This window comes from Gopherus flavomarginatus, chromosome 1 (genome assembly GCF_025201925.1).
Source record: "Gopherus flavomarginatus isolate rGopFla2 chromosome 1, rGopFla2.mat.asm, whole genome shotgun sequence".
Lineage (NCBI taxonomy): Eukaryota > Metazoa > Chordata > Testudines > Testudinidae > Gopherus > Gopherus flavomarginatus.
Window position 1 is genome coordinate 292,352,775 of NC_066617.1, and position 15,861 is coordinate 292,368,635.

At 42.0% G+C, this 15,861-nt stretch overlaps 1 protein-coding gene across 4 annotated transcripts in view; it reads left to right on the plus strand.

The window, feature by feature from the left end:
• Positions 1-14,869: 14,869 nt before the first annotated feature.
• KLF12 (KLF transcription factor 12) overlaps positions 14,870-15,861 on the plus strand; it is a 367,145-nt gene continuing 366,153 nt past the window's right edge. For 2 of the 4 annotated variants that reach the window (XM_050950116.1, XM_050950144.1), the window contains exon 1: positions 15,504-15,586. The gene's annotated coding sequence lies outside the window, so the exon portion shown is untranslated. Of the gene's footprint in view, positions 14,938-15,141; positions 15,342-15,503; positions 15,587-15,861 lie in introns of those variants that run through there. The other 2 variants (XM_050950134.1, XM_050950124.1) reach the window with 2 other exon arrangements.

Sequence of the window (15,861 nt, forward strand, 5' to 3'; positions counted from 1 at the left end):
CCAAACAGCCTGGCCCTGCCTCCTGTCTGACCCCCCTACTTCCTGCCCCCCAACTGCCCACCCCCCTCAGAATCCCCGACCTATCGTGTTCCTTGCGCCCTCACCATCCCCTAGAGACCCACCACCACCACCCTGGAACCCCACCCCTGCTCCCTGTCCCCTGACTGCCCTGATCCCTATCCACCCCCCCACTGAGTCCTGACAAACCCCTAAAATGCCCACAATCCAACCCCCCCATTCCCTGTACTCTGACCGCCCCGCCCACCTCTGCCCTCTCCCTGTGTCCTGACTGTTCCCAGGACTTCCTGCCCCTTAGCCAACCCCCCTGGCCCCAGCCCCTTACCCCTGGCGCCCCGCTCACCTGGAGCCTTAGCGTGTCTTATGCAGCAGTGTCCCTGAACAGCGGTGTGGCATGGCTCCGGCGGGGCTCCTGAGCTCCGCCCCGCTCAGAACCACATGGTAAGGGGGCAGGGCTGGGAGCTCAGGAGTCACGCCGGAGCCACAGTGCACTGCTGTTCAGGGACACTACTGGATCCGTTGAGGCTCTGGGTGAAGGTGAGAGGCGGGGTGGGGCTAGGGCGGGAGCCTCGCCCATTCTCTTGGGGGCCCCTGCGGAGCCCAGGGCCTGGGGCAAATTGCCCCACTTGCCCCCCCCCTGGGCGGCCCTGACTAAAATTGCAATTTGGCAATTAGGCACCTAAATCCTTGTATGAACCTAGCCCTGTCCCTTTATATAGGAAAAAAGATTCCTTACGTGGATTATTATTGTATTTATTACTTAAAACAGTGTGCCTGGTGCTGTAGAAGACATGGCAATGAGACATGTAAATAATTTACAAATTTAGAAGACACATACAGAAAAGCTATAACACACTGGGAAGCCCACAGTAACTTATTTTTAACAAGCTATTGTGATGCAAGGGAGGAGTTTCCTTGTGCCTTCTTCCACAGAGCACTCATGAAAGAGCCAGTCACAATCAAGTCTAAAAATGTAAGCAATGACTAATTAGCAAGCAAAGATGGAGACAAAGAAAGGAAAGAGGTGAAAGAGAACAGAAGGAGAGAGTAAAGGATTTCTTTTCGCATTACTGTTGTTCCTACTGAATCTCACAATGTCTTTTTATCAAAACATATTCATGAGGTGAGTACTGCAGGACTTAATGAATCTGTTTTCACAATTTTTGATGCTCATTAGCAGTGGTAGGAGCAAAAATGGATCAAAATTCGACAGGTTTCTTTCACCCCTGTAATCTTAAAATCTCTGCATTTTAGAGAAGGGCTTTACTAGGCTCAGTATCCAAACCCCTGGCTTTTAGGTTTGCCTCTGCTTAGTTTGGCCTAAAATCCCAGCTAGGGAGACTATCCCCTTGTATGTGTTGTAGGCTTCAGTCTTTCACTTCTATAGATTTAGTGAGGTCTGTCTTTCCTCTTTCACCCAAACAAACAGATTCATGTTTTAAACAAATGTCATCAACAACGTTAATAAATGTACTGTCTGTGGGCACAATTAGTAGAAAGTAGCCTTAGTGGTTTCTAGCCTGCAGATGCTCTGTGAAACTCCACAGTCATAGATTCTAATTAAGGGATTGACTTAAGAGGAAAGATTAAAATAATTTAATATGCTTATCTTTGCTAAATGATGACTTAGGGGCTGCTGGGAAATTAGGCTGCAGTCACTCCCGGGGAGGAGTATTTGGAGGCTGCAGAGATGTGTGCCTGCAGCTCCTCCTTGGGAGGAGGGAGTGGTGATCCAGCAAACTCAGAGAGGAGAGTGTCAGATAGTAAGGAGAGGGCTCAGGAAAAGGCAGTAAAGTCTAAAAGCGAACAGACCTTGACTGCTGGCTAGAGTGTCCCTGAGCTGGAACCCAAAGTAGAGGGCCTGGGTTCCCCTGTCAGCCACTGAGGGAGTGGCACTATGTGCCAGTGAATGGGAAAACTGCCTAGGATTGAGGAAGAAACCCTCTGGTACCCCAGAAGGGGAAAATGCAAATAGTGATATGGCTGGAGGGCTAAGTCATGTAGAGCCAGCAGCAGCTCAGGGAGCAAGAGAGGGGCTGCAGACCTGGAGAGAGAAGTGGAGATATGGCGTGTGACTGTGGGAAGGGGTGCTGACCTTGTAAGCTATTCCCCAGAATGACCAGGAGGAGGCACCATCTTAATGTAACTCCTCCTCCCCACACACACACAGAGTGCTCTGCTCCTAGTCCAAAGTGTATTCTTGGCTTTGATAGCTGAAATGTCTGCTGATCACAACAACGCTTATTGCTGAGAAAGCTGTGGTCTTGGAGGTAACCTACACTCATCCCATTTAGCTCCAGTAGAAAAGTGCAATCCCTTTCTGTTCTTGAATTGGATCCAGTACTGGGTGGGTCGTCAGTGCAGATCTGGGTGTCCAGAAGCAGAGAAGAATCCAGTAAGACTCTGAGATTGTGCTCCCCCTTGACAGTTCAAGGACAGTCTCTGACATTTCCTCAAAGTGCTTCCTTCTTCCCAACCACCATAATTTCGGATTTGCCCAGATTGAATGTGAGCTTCTTCTCTTCTTCCAGGTCCCTATTTCACCCAGACACTAGGGACAGCAAGGCAAGCATGCTGTCTGTTCTCAGTGAGAAAGACAAAGCTGAGTGTCACCTGCAACATAGTGGCATTGTGATCGCCAGTCTGGTGATTCTAGCAATGATAACCATCAGTTATTCGAAGTGGAAGAACTTTTTTTTGGTTCAGTTATAACATGTGCATGCCCAAGAGAGAAGCAGAGCATTATTATCAGCATTTCAGTACCCATCGTGATGTTACTGTAATAGTAATGTTTCCAAATATCCCATCCTACAATAAAAGGCCAAGAAGTAACCACTCAGGCACGCACAATGACTGACTTCCTTTCTGCTTTGCATGAGACAGAAATAACCAAGTCCATTTGTAAAACATGGAGTGAGAGGTGTGTGTACAAAACCAATTAAGGAAAGAATTGCTTTTAGCTGCTATTTTCCTCTGCACTCTTCTGGAAATTTACCTTCCTATACTAATTAACCTCTGGGTGACTATGTAAATTAGATGGTTTCTTTGCAATATTCCTGTGCTAGTGAAGTGAGGTTCTAAAGTGATTTAAAGGTAACCAGTAATGTTTCTTTTCAGGGTTTTCCACAATAAAGATATTGGAATGGGCAGTATATCTAGGGAATTAGATGTGTATACATTTGATGTAGTGGGTGGAGCTGGTGGCAGATGGAAAGGAGTAGGAAGAAACAGTTCTCTCCCATATCCATGGGCCAGATCCTCAGCTTGTGTAAATGAGGATAGCTCCACAGAAGCCAATGAAGAGATGTGAGTCTACATCAGCTTAGGACCTAGTCTCATATGTTTGTGTTCTTTTATGCCACTCTAATGAGAGAAAAAGAGAATGTGAGGGATGTCTAATCTGGTTTTGGGATTGGAGTACCTTGTGATTTGGGGAATAAATTTTCATAATTGGGCCAACAGAGCCTCATTTGGGAATTGGAAGTTTATTTTCCCTTGTGATTTACTCTGTAGTTATTTTGACTGGGTGTCAGATAGTGGGAGAAAAGGATGCTTGGGGTTGAAAATTTTAATTGAGGCAGTAAGGGCCACATTTAAGTCATTGGGAACTGGGTGCCTAAGTGCTTTTGGGAACTGGGTGCCTAAGTGCTCCACTAGGCACCAATCCGCATTTTAAGATACCTGAACACCTTTAAAAATCTGGCCCTAAGTCCCTTTTGCAAATGTGACTTAGTCACTTTGTAGACTAAGTCCTATTGACTTTCAGTAGGGCCTAAGATTCATAAAGGGACTTAGGCACTACAACCCTGAGCATTTCAGCACCTAAGTTTTCGGCACCGCGGAAATCATAGGAACACTACTGTGATCCACAAAGCCTGCATTAGATGCCTAGACTCCCTATACAATCAATGGGGAGAGATAGGCACCAAAGAATGCAATCCACAGAATTCAGCACGCTACGTGGGTGGTTGCCTAAACTACCCTATGGAAGATATCAACAAGGTGGGGAGTTGCTAATCCCCGCTCCCTCAGAGACAGTTGCCTAAATCTAGGATGCAGGGAGATTCCTATCTCTGTTTAGTGATTCACAAATGGGAATCCACTGCCTGGAATCAGGCAGCTTAGGCATCTAAGATGTCCCTGAGGGAATGAGTTAGGTGCCTGCCTCACATCATACAAATGAGCCAGGAAAGAAGATGATGGTGTCCATCTTACATAGCCCGTGGTTAGAGCACTCAGATGGGATGTAGGAAACCCAAGTCCAATTCCTGTGCACCTCTCCCCAGAAGGGGAGAAATGGTTTGAAGAGGGGTGTCCCTCCTCTCAGGAGAATGCTCTAGCTGTTGATTTATGCAATATGGAATGCCAATGCATGCAATTATCTCTTGTTGAAGCTGTTCCACTGCGGACAAATATGCTTAAAAATCTGAGCCATAGTCAATAATGATCAGGGGACAGTCAAGTTGAGAGAATCACTTCAAGAGAGGTTGGGATATGCAGGTGACAGGTGTTTAGGGAATAAGATTATTTAAAGGGAATGTCCTCTTTGCATTAATGGGTGCCTACTTCAGTCTGAAAGGTAGTGAGATTCTTTAGTGTGGCTGAAGGTAGTTGTGCAGACCCTTGCAACCTGATAGATTTGGGAGCCCATTACTCATTACATCTTCTTGTTTCAGTCTACCATATGTGCCCAAACTGGATGCTCGAGCTGGAGTTCTCTTGAGGTTGATGTGAGGAAGCTGCTGGCAGGGCATTCTCAGTGAGGGCCCCATTGACTCTGGTATTTTTTTCTCAACCTCTGCCTGCAGCAGCCTGCATTTGTTAACCTATGGGACATACTCCAAGGCTCTCTTTATTGTTCCAGTATTTGGACAGTGGTTGAGAGGAGTGTGGAGCTGATTAGTTATTTGACTGTGAGGTGGGAATAACTTGTAGTCAGCAACACATTTGTGTAGGTTCAATATAATTGTGGATCAGTGTGTTTTAAATATTGAAAGAGGAACTCAGTATGGGAGGCGCACTCCAACTGTGTTTTAAAATGGAAAGAAGGAAAACTTTTGAGAAAGTATGCATTATATATATATATATATATTTTTTTTAATACAACAAAATAACTTAGCTGCCTCCTTTCCCCACCCCATGATCAGCCTCATGCTCCAGCTGGTTTCCATGGTGGTTGTTAGTGTCACTGCATGGCTCATGCTAAAATATCATATTGGATGGGAGCCAGCTCAACAAGAACAATAAAGTGAGTTTTTAAGAGGTAATTTGCTAAATGTTCTTCTCAGTCTGGCTACCAAAATGTGCTGGCTAGCCTGAGGCACCCAGAACATATGGGTAAAGTCACTAAAGTTTTGTACTTTAACTTTGCAGGTCACTTTCTAAAAAAAAAACAAACCAAAACAAAAAAATGCTGAAGGTTAAACTTTAGATAGGGAGGGCATGGCCTACTGATCTGATCATAGGCCTTGGTGCCAAAAACCCTCAAGTTCTTATCCCAGCTCTGACAAGCCTTTGGCAAATCAGATGTAGGGGAATTTTCTAAGGGCCTTCTTAAGTGTTCTGCAGAAAATTTGGCTACCCAGTTTGAGGGGTTCTGAGATAAAGGGAATTTTAAAGCATAATGTAGGTGGTGCTTGTTCTTTGAAAATCTGCTCTCAGCATTCGGTGCCCAAGTTGTCTGGGTGCTTAGGCTCAGTTGGGTAAAAGCCACTAAATGCTATATGGTGCTATCCTTTCAAAGCACTACTGTTATCCCTGGTTATAAGAATCACAGCCTCTTCTCCCATTCAAAGCACTTCCACGATCCTTTCACGGTGTGCCTGTGGGCTGCTGGGACACTACTACAACTTCACCCATACCCAGATTGATAGAAAACCCTCAAAAAGAATTAGTTGTCAGTAAATGTGGGAAATTATGTACTTTTAAATAAGTGCTATCAAAACAAGCTTTTCACATTCACATTCTGCAACAAATGTTAACATAAGTGGAATAAGAAGCAGATTATGGACAAATTTTACCAAAGATTGGGTAAGTACAAATATCCACTTGGGTACTTGTCTAGGAGCTAAAACAGGATTTGGGCACCCAGGAAATATCCAGGCTGATATTCGTCTACACCTAAGTTGCCTGCACACTCAGCATGTAATAACATTTTTATGAGGATCCATGCATACTTCCTGGGTGCTCAGGGACAAGAAGAGGAGAGCCCATGAAGTTCAAATGGCCAGTGATGTCTGGGTGGCCTGTGCGAGCAATACAAAAGCAGGCTATTTTAACACACCACTATAGAATGGCCAAACCTTCAGAATTTGGTGTGAGAAACGATGGCATCTGGCCAACCTTCTGAAAACATTGGCCTCAACTTTTCTGCCTCAATCTGATCTGTAAATGGGAGATAATTAACTACATTACAGGAGTCATGAGGATTTTTGTAAGGCACTTTGTAGGTTAAAAGTTGCGTATTACTGAATTCAATAGGAGCGTCGCCACTGATTTCAACAGCAGCGGGGTTGGGTCCAATGTTGACATTAAGTAGATAATAGAGGGCAAGGCTCTGATTTTGCTGAATGAACTGCACCACATCTGTATCATATTTATGCCTAAAAACCTGGAAGCTAGAATCCAAATCCTGCTGTGCTTAATTCTCTCCAAGACAAATCTCCCATGCGTGTTTTTCCTGATAAATTAAGGTTGAGGAAGGATGGCAAGAGCTGACTTTGTACTACTACTGCCAGACTACTACTTCAGGGTCTATCCTGAAACTGATAGACTATGTTAAGAGGACTGTGCAGGTGCAGCAGTCTGCCCACATGCTTTCAATTGCAGGACTGGAACTTTTATTTATAGAAATCATGTCTCCTCAGTTGTATCACAGGTATTTTCTGAGCTTTGTGGTTAATGAAATAACTTAATTTTCTTAGTAAGAAGGGGCAACAATTATTTAAGAAATTAGTACAATTCTGTTACATGCTTGGGATTTACAGCTGTTATTGATAGCTGTTGTAATTGGATTGATGCCCAGTGGTTCCACTGTAGTTCACGATCTGTGATGTTTCCTTTCTAAACCCTGTTTAAAAAAATTATAACTCAGCCAGAAAGTATTCACTCACATCTGAAATGTGACATACATCATCTAACAAGGATGCAGCCTCTAAATGCTTGTAAGTTTGTAACATCCAGAAAGCATATTATTCTTCACAAGTTTGGATATACCAGGTATATCCAGAGAGAAAATCTGACGTTTCAAAGCAAGCTAGTGAAACAACACAAATGCTGCATGAAAAACATTCCCAGTATGTCCTGATCTCTTTCTGAAAATGAACATTATTTAACCCCCTTTTTTTTTTATTTAGCTGCATTCTTGAGACTGCAGTAGTAGCTGTTAAAGAGATTCTGGGGGCAGGAAGAAAGGAGAAATAGTGCAAAGCATCCAAGCAGTAGTTAACAACATAAAGCTTTCTGTAGTAATACAAGAAAGCATCTGTAAGATAAAACAGAAGATGGGAAAGGAAGAAAACAGCACTTAGGTGCTTATTTTCTTGGAGATTGATTCTGCTGTAATATATTTAGTACCCTCATGAAGAGCAAAAGTCTTTGCTGAGTCAAAATGAAAAGGGAAAAAACAGCACTTCTTATTATTCTAAATATTTGCTATTTTACTTAATACTTGTCAGGCAGAATGTAAAATTTGTAGTGATATCAGCAGAGAGAAGACCCCAGATGTTTTTGGTCAGCTAGTAAATGCAAAATCAGCCAGCAGTCTCAAATATGCCAAGCTGAAAATATTCCATAATTCATCTCCAAATAGTCTCTGCTACATGCCTTATTAAAAAAACAAAACACCTCCTTCAGACATTTATATAGCATATTTCTTCGCTTAACATTGGGCCTGATTCTGTAAGCCCTCCACATGCAGAACTTCCTTTATAATTTGTGAGATCAGTGCATAGAGAACAGGCAAGCTTGGAACCTATATACATAGTAGGATTATACAGAAAAATTCTGGATGGAATGTGATAACCAAGTAGCATGCATCACACAGCACGACAGGGGAGAGAGGGAAATTTTGAGGACACTGGCTCAAACCCCTTCTCTTACAAAAGGTGCCATGACATCTTCAATGTCTACATAGAATAGACAGAAGCTCAGCTGTTAAGGCGCCATTTGAGAGCCCCCTTTCCTCCCAGAGAATAAAATTGCATATTATTCTATTTATGTACCTAGACAGAATGCAGAGAGCTAGTCCTAGTGAGATTTGAACCTGAAGTTCTAAGAACTCTAAGCATTTCTAAAGTGATTCTTAGGCCTGGATACAAAGCTATACCTTCTGGATCTATGATATTTGCAAGTGAAAGTCCAGAACATCCCATTTTACTAGTGATACTCTAATTGTTGTTGTCTCTTGGGTCATGAGATGACTTTTCCTGACATTTAAAAAAAAACAATTAAAATCAGCATAATATATTGGTGATACGAATAACACAGAAGCAGCCCTTTCCCAGAAACATCTTGGATGGTCACTTCCTGCTCCCTCTTAACTCTCCAAAGTGCATGATTTTCTTGTTCTGGAAACTTCCACCTCCCTCCCTCCCCTACCTTTCTGGGGCTGGCCCTTTAACTTTAGTAAAATCAAGTGGTGGCCTCCCTGAAATGGTCATTCTAGAAGTTGCTGCATATTTTGCTCTTCTACCTGGTATGTACCTGATATGTTTTCCCTTTCCTATTGTGGAGGAGATGGCAAGCTCTCAGAGCAAGTGAATCTCACTGAAGACAAGGAGTAAAAGTGTGATCATTTTTTAAAATTAACATTCAAGAAGAAATAACTTGACTGAGCAATGGCATCTGTAAGGGCAATTTGAACTCAAGAAGTAGGTTGAGGACTTTGGCTTAGAAAAAGAAGATGGGTTTCAAACTGATCTTGAATATCCTCCATCTGAATCTACTACAGAAGCATGGCATGGCATGGCAACCTGAAAAATCCAGCAAACAAAGCAATGCAATTAATACTATGCAGACCTAGTTTCCTAAGATTATGTAATCAGCAATATATTTGCGTATCTAAATCTGGAAAATGGCATATTTTTATCTCTATCTCTGGAAAAAAACATGCACATGTTATATCATAATTTTTTTCTCACTCGTAACTGAACTCTTTCTCAGTTAAAAAGCATTATAGTATCAAAAGGGCTCTATTATACACACTGAGATTACAAGGCGTGCGCTCAGTTGTTATTTTTAAGCAGAGTGGATGGAGGAAAAGAAGCTTAACTTGTTGGCATTCAAAAATGAATAATGGTTTATTCAAAGTGCAGGAAAACAAATGTGAAATACCCTAAAAAGCTCAGATCATTCATAAGTAAAATGGTGCTATGGCTCATAGAGAATACTCTACCATTATCTAATACTCATATTCATTAGCTTTTGGTCAACCAGTGTGATTAATAGCCATTTCATTATACAGGGCCATAATATGCAAGAAATAGGATTGCCAACCCTCCAGGATTGTCCTGGAGTCTCCAGGAATTAAAAATTAATCTTTAATTAAAGATTGTCATGTGATAAAACCTTCTGGAATATGTCCAACCAAAATTGGCAACTCTAACATAGAGCTGTACAAACAGATAAAGGATGATGTCTCTTCCCGGTAGAGCTTATAGTCTGAGGTCCAGATACTGCTATTGGATCAAAGTGGCCAAACCCAGGTACCCATATGCAATTCCTCTGAATTATTTGGGGTTGTAACAGATGATCATAGATCAGATTTTAGGACAGGAGCCTACATCAGAGAGCCCATATGTGCTCATGTGATCGGTTCCTCAGCAAAAACATTTATTTCTTTGCCTTTATTCAGAAAAGTGTGAAAGAGTTGCAAAAGAAATTAATAACACAATCCCTCAACTGTAGGTATTTCAATTAACTGCCATCCAAAAGGTTTCCTCAAGTTCGGCAAATGAACACAATCTGTCTTACAACATATGTCATGTAATTTGTTAAGGCTTTTGTTTAATCATGCATTCCAAACTAATTTTGTTTGTTTGTTTGTTTTTGTTTAATTTTGAGTTAGGAAGTGAAATCCAAGTAGAATGGAAAAAACTAAAGGTGAACTGAAAATGCACTTTTAAAAAATTATAAAGAATGCCAATTAAATACTGGACATCTCAAACAAGTAGGAAAGAGGAAAATTCAGCACATACTTCTTCATTTTAAATATATCTTTATTTGTCTCAGGCCTACATTGTAAAAATATGTTATTGATTTCCTGTTCTGACTTGGCCTAATGCTTAGAGCCCAGCAAATCTGTGGATATCTGTTAATATCTGCAGATATCCTCATCCGCAGATGTGGATGTCTATATTCACAGACCATGTTTGCGGACCACAGATAAATGCAGATCCAAATCTTATATCTAAAGCCCTGCAAATCTGCAGATATCTACTTTATATCTGTGGATATCCACATCTGGATCTGGATTCCAAATTTTGTATCTGTGCAGGGCTCTACTGACGCTACAGCGTGCTCTCTGCTGGTGACATGACACACATAAGAACCTGACTGCACATAGCCTATTGAGGTAAATCCTTTCAGAGGAAGCAATGTTCCGCATGGAAGAAGCCTGGAGCATACTGAGACCTGATCCTGCCCTGACTTAAGTATGTGCTTAACTTTAAACATGGAAGTAGCTAAACTGAGTTCAATAGAACTACTCAGTTGGGTAAATGTAGGATCAGGATCTAAAAGACAGCATAATTAAGGTACAACAGAGTGCAGACAGTAGAGGAGGATAGCAGGAAAGAAATTTCCCTATCAGTGGCAGTGAGAGGTGCGAGACAAAGGGGATGAGGGTGGAAATTTCAGTTGATCTTGTTTTTGAAAAAATCGTCAAGTTCTTATGCAGAGAGGGAGAACGGTTTTAGGAAGGAGCAGAAGGCTGGAAATAAGTGGGAGTGTGGGAGTGAATGAGGGTCGCATAGCAGAACTTTTTTGCAAGGAATATGGCAGAACTGAGTGAGGAGATAATGTATTTGCAGTGGATGAAGCACACATGGTCCCTAGAGGTGTTCAGTGGTAGAGCTGATATAAACATAAAGTTTTAAAAAAATGAACATTTCAAAGACTAGTTTGTTCTAATGGGTTTCAGAAAGGGCCAATTTTCTAGTCTCAGAGTTTTATGGGGAAATATTTTATGGATTCATTTAATTTTCAAAAGCTAAATGTATTGTTTCAAAATTCAAAATTTCATTTTTTTAAATTGTTTTTTAAAAACCCTCACCAATTACTAAGAAAAGTGACGAAACCCCCTCACAACAACTAAAATGGGCAAGAATGGAAAATTTGGAGGTAATTAAAATGTTTTCATGGGTATTTGGTTTCGAAAAATGGTCATTTTTTTGGGAAAAATTTCTAACAAATGATGTGTGTCCAGCTCTGCTCAGTGGCACAAGAATGAGAATAAAGGAATAGGATATAAGGAGTGAGCCATGATTGTCTATTGATATATAACCATGTAACACATTTGGATTTCTACTGCAAATGCAGTCATATTTTTACCATGGATACAGTCCTGCAAATTCAGGTATAAGGGTAATAGTTCCTAGAAGCAGGCAACAGACCATGTAAACAGCCAACATAGCTCATAATGAAGTTCAAAGAGAACAAATTTTGTAACCACAAAATGTCAACTCAACCAACTCTTCCTCTAGATGATTTCCTTAGATAAATTAGATAAATGGATAAAATATTCTCAGTGTGATAAAATAAATATTGATGGTTTTAATATTTTATTTGAAATTCAGTAGAAATGAGCTTCACCTGCCTCTCACTGCACAGCAATGTGTATAACATGTTTCTCTGTTATGTACCTCATCACAATGTCTACATGCAATCATCTTCCTACTATCACTTTTCATGTGTCAAGTGCTCATTAACCCTTTAACCTCAGTGGGTAAAAGCCAGTTTATGATTTTTCCTTATAGGACATCCAACACTGGGAAATCGCTGCTCCTAGCTCCAACTGGTTAAGAAAAATGAATTTAAATGCTTATGCTTTTTATTGATAGTTGTGAGTACATGATACAAGTCTATCAGGGGAGTGTTTCCAATGGAGTTCTATAATAGTCCACTTAATATGGTACTCTGCACTTTATCTTTTAAAAGGCTGATATTTAAAATATTGTGTTGCAACTCTAAATTTTGACAATGGTAAAATATTATCTTATTGAATGTAATGAATGATAATATTTGATGAGATTTTTGGAATGTGTTCTATATAAAAACAGTATTATGAAGAAAAGCTGCCATTCACTTGTTGAAAGTTGGTGAAAACACTACTAATTCTGATTTGTTAGCATTGTGTACTTACTTTGCACCAGAGTAAATGATTACACAAGATATGAGGCAGTGGAGAATTAAGCCTAATCGCTCTCTCTCTCTGTTGCACGTGTCTGTGTAAATGTATGTTTGTATATGCTTAACTTTGCACATTTGTTATCCCTCCTTTCCTTAGTTCTGAGGAAAATGGAGTTCAGAACCAGAGACAAGTAACTGGTGACGGTAACTAGCTCTTTCTTGCCAAAAAAAGCCCTATGGAAGTGGTTCACATTAGAAGAGTTAATGACAAATTGCATGAAAAGACACACACAGTTGTGTATTAGAGAGCAGGATTTAGCTACAATACATCATAGTATAAGGAAGTGGAAGCTGTTTGTGGTAATTTTGGCCTCTTAGGTAAATACTGTGTAGGCAAACAAACATTACTTTATATATGCTACAAATAATAGTATTTTAGTAAGTTTCTGTAAATTACCCAAGACCAACAGGGAACCAGTCTGGTTTACTGTGTAAATATGTATATAAACAGGATTGTTTAAATGTAATTATATATTTTACCTAACAAGCCAGGTAATAACCTATTAAATCTATTAGAAGATGATCTGTCCTATTTGTTTTAATGTGTTATTCACCAAAAGGATTGTAATGACTGCTTTAAAGATTATGGGTTGGATCTTCTGGCTGCAGAACTGATGTGGGGATGAGAAAGGAGGGAGGTGGCTTTATGCCATTTGTACCTCTCTTCGATCCTGGGGCTAACCAGGGGCCAATTCAGCACCCAGAGGAATTTAGAGCAGCCTTAAGGTAAAGGGTACGTGGCACAGAACAACTACATTAGCTCTATATTCACCCAAGGATTCGCCTACACTGGGAGATCCCCATTTAACCAGCTTAAAACCACTGCTACTCACGTGTTGTAAATCGGTCATACAAGGTCCAGGATTTGGCCCAGAACACTCTACTGTGCTAATACATATTTAGGTATATGTTTTATTTTTTTAACAACAAAACCTTATAACATCTCTTTTTAAAGTATTTCCTGCAGTTTTACAGTCATTGCTTTTCAAAAATGTAACATCTTGGAAGTAATATTTTTATTTCACAAGATTCCAAAGATCATTCTTGCTTTTTAATGTTAAAATATATACAGTATTTGCTCAGGTTTTCAGTATTGGTTGTTAATTTATTGTCCTAGCATTATTTTAAATGTTTAGAATCCATTTCTCTGTTTGTGTATCTTTGATACATGAAGGTCCTGATCCTGCAGTCCTTTCACATACAAATCTCACATTATAGGATGTTCTGACTGAGACAGAACAGCAGAGATGACACTCAGATTTTGCCATAGAATATTTGACATTTTTCAAGAAAATTAATTCTTTTATTTAATTACATCTGTTTTAAAGCATGGGGTGTAAGGAACTATTGTCTTGACATAAGCCCAAAACAGGTAAGTGATTAAAAACATGTTGATCAACAATGTTCTGTATGTAAACAATACAGTTCAGTAAATTGCCTCATGTTTTTTTAATTCAAGTACTCTGCCAGTGGGTCTCTTTATCAGTTTTCGTTTGTCATGCCCAGAGACCAAATTGTTAGTATTGCTAAAAGGAACACTGGTTTATGCCTATCTCATTGTTTTGTGTTTCGAAGTTTGACCATCCTGATGACTCAGAGAAATCAAATCTCACATTTTCAGTTTGGTTATTGTTTTTCAGGTGTCATAATTTCACTACTTTTAAAGAGACACTATTAGCATAAAAAAAATCACACCTACGTCTGATTCTTTTAAACCTGCCATTGTTATAAGCAACACATCAGTACATCCAGCCCACACTCCTTCTCCTCAGTCCCCTGCTTTCTCACACACACACCACACACACATTCCTCAACTACCTCTGTGCCACCACATTCCTCAGTCTGCTCCACCAACCCCCTCGCCCCAGTAATCTGCTCTCATTCCTAAACGGCCTTCCACTTGGTCCTCAGCCCCCCATAGGTTGACTAGATAGCAAGGGGGAAAAATTGGGACGAGGGTGGGGGGTAACAGGAGCCTATATAAGAAAAAGACCCCAAAATTGGGACTGTCCCTATAAAATCGGGACATCTGGTCACCCTAACTCCCCATAGGCTGAGCTGCTATTACCCCCGCCCCACCTGCTTCTCCATCCCAGCTCCCCTCCCTGCTTGGCTCCTCCACCCCTTGGCCTCACTCCCGCTTAGCGCCTTATCCCCCAGCAGATCTCCGGCTCCTTCCCCACCCCCCTCCCGTGCCCAGCGTCCTGTAGTGTCCCCCCTGAGGCTCGGGGAGAGCGGAGCCCAGGTACGGCATCACGGGGGTGGGGGGGAGCAGACGGCTTCCCAGTGCAGCCCGGTCACACACGCTCGCGGGGCCCTCTGAGGCGGAGCGCGAGCGTGTGCACGAGCGACAAGGGCACGTTCGGAGCCGGAGCCGGAGCCGGTCCCGGCGCAGCAGCAGCAGCAAGAGGCACGAGCGCGCCGGCCCGGCGGTGGGTGTTCCCAGCCCACCTCTCAGGATGGGGAGGGGCTGGCCGCGCACCGGGGACTTCAGCGACCAGAGCCGCAGCTGTACGGTCCCTCCGCCTCTTGCTCCTCCCCCGATTGATTGTTTTGGGGGGCGGGCGGAAGGGGGGATACATTACATGCCAGCAAAGCAGTTTAGTTCCTGCTGATCCATCACACGGACAGAAAAGGGACTTGCCCGCGCGCGGGGCTTGGTTTGTTGTTGGGGGAGAGGAAGGGGGCCCCTTTTGTCTGGGTTGCCTTCTCCCCTCTGGTCCCCTGCTCTGAGGAGGGCAAAGAGAGTGGGAGAAAGGGCTGCCTCGCAACCCCCTTTCCCCCTCCTCGAGCGGGCCCCCAGTGCAATTCGATGCGTCCCTGGTAAGGCTCCCCCGCGCTATATTGTGTCCTCTCTTGTTTCTGAAGCCTCCACCCACTGGCCCACCCTACATTTAGCACATCATGTGATCCGGGTAAGTCATTTGCAAGTACAACAGTTCTCTGTGTTGCCCCCATTCATTTCCTGAGAACTGCATAGAGCAGCTGAGGGGGACCGTGTGAGTGAATGTGTGTGTGTGAGCGAACGAGAGAGTGTGTGTGTGTGTGTGTGTGTGTGTGTGTGTGTGTGTGTGTGTGTGAGGGGGGAGGAAGGAGGGAGAGAGGGTGCTCTGTATAAGGGAAAGAAAACAGTTTCTCCTGCTCTGCAGCTTCTGCTCAGGTCTGTGCCTATTCCATTTCTTATCAGAATAAACATACCTTTTCTTTTTTTCTCTTGCTGTCCCAATCAATCAGCTTTCAGATAACATTTTATTTTGCTGTCATTACATTATTGTAAAATGTTGAAAGGCTGATCTCTCGAATGGGGCAAGCATTGGAGGGCAGGAGGGAGAAGCTTTTGCAAAACAAGGATATGTGCAGGGCTTTTATTAAATTACCCGTAAAAAGGATGTTTAAAAAAAAACTAAAAAAAAAAACCAAACCTTTGTCAAAGAA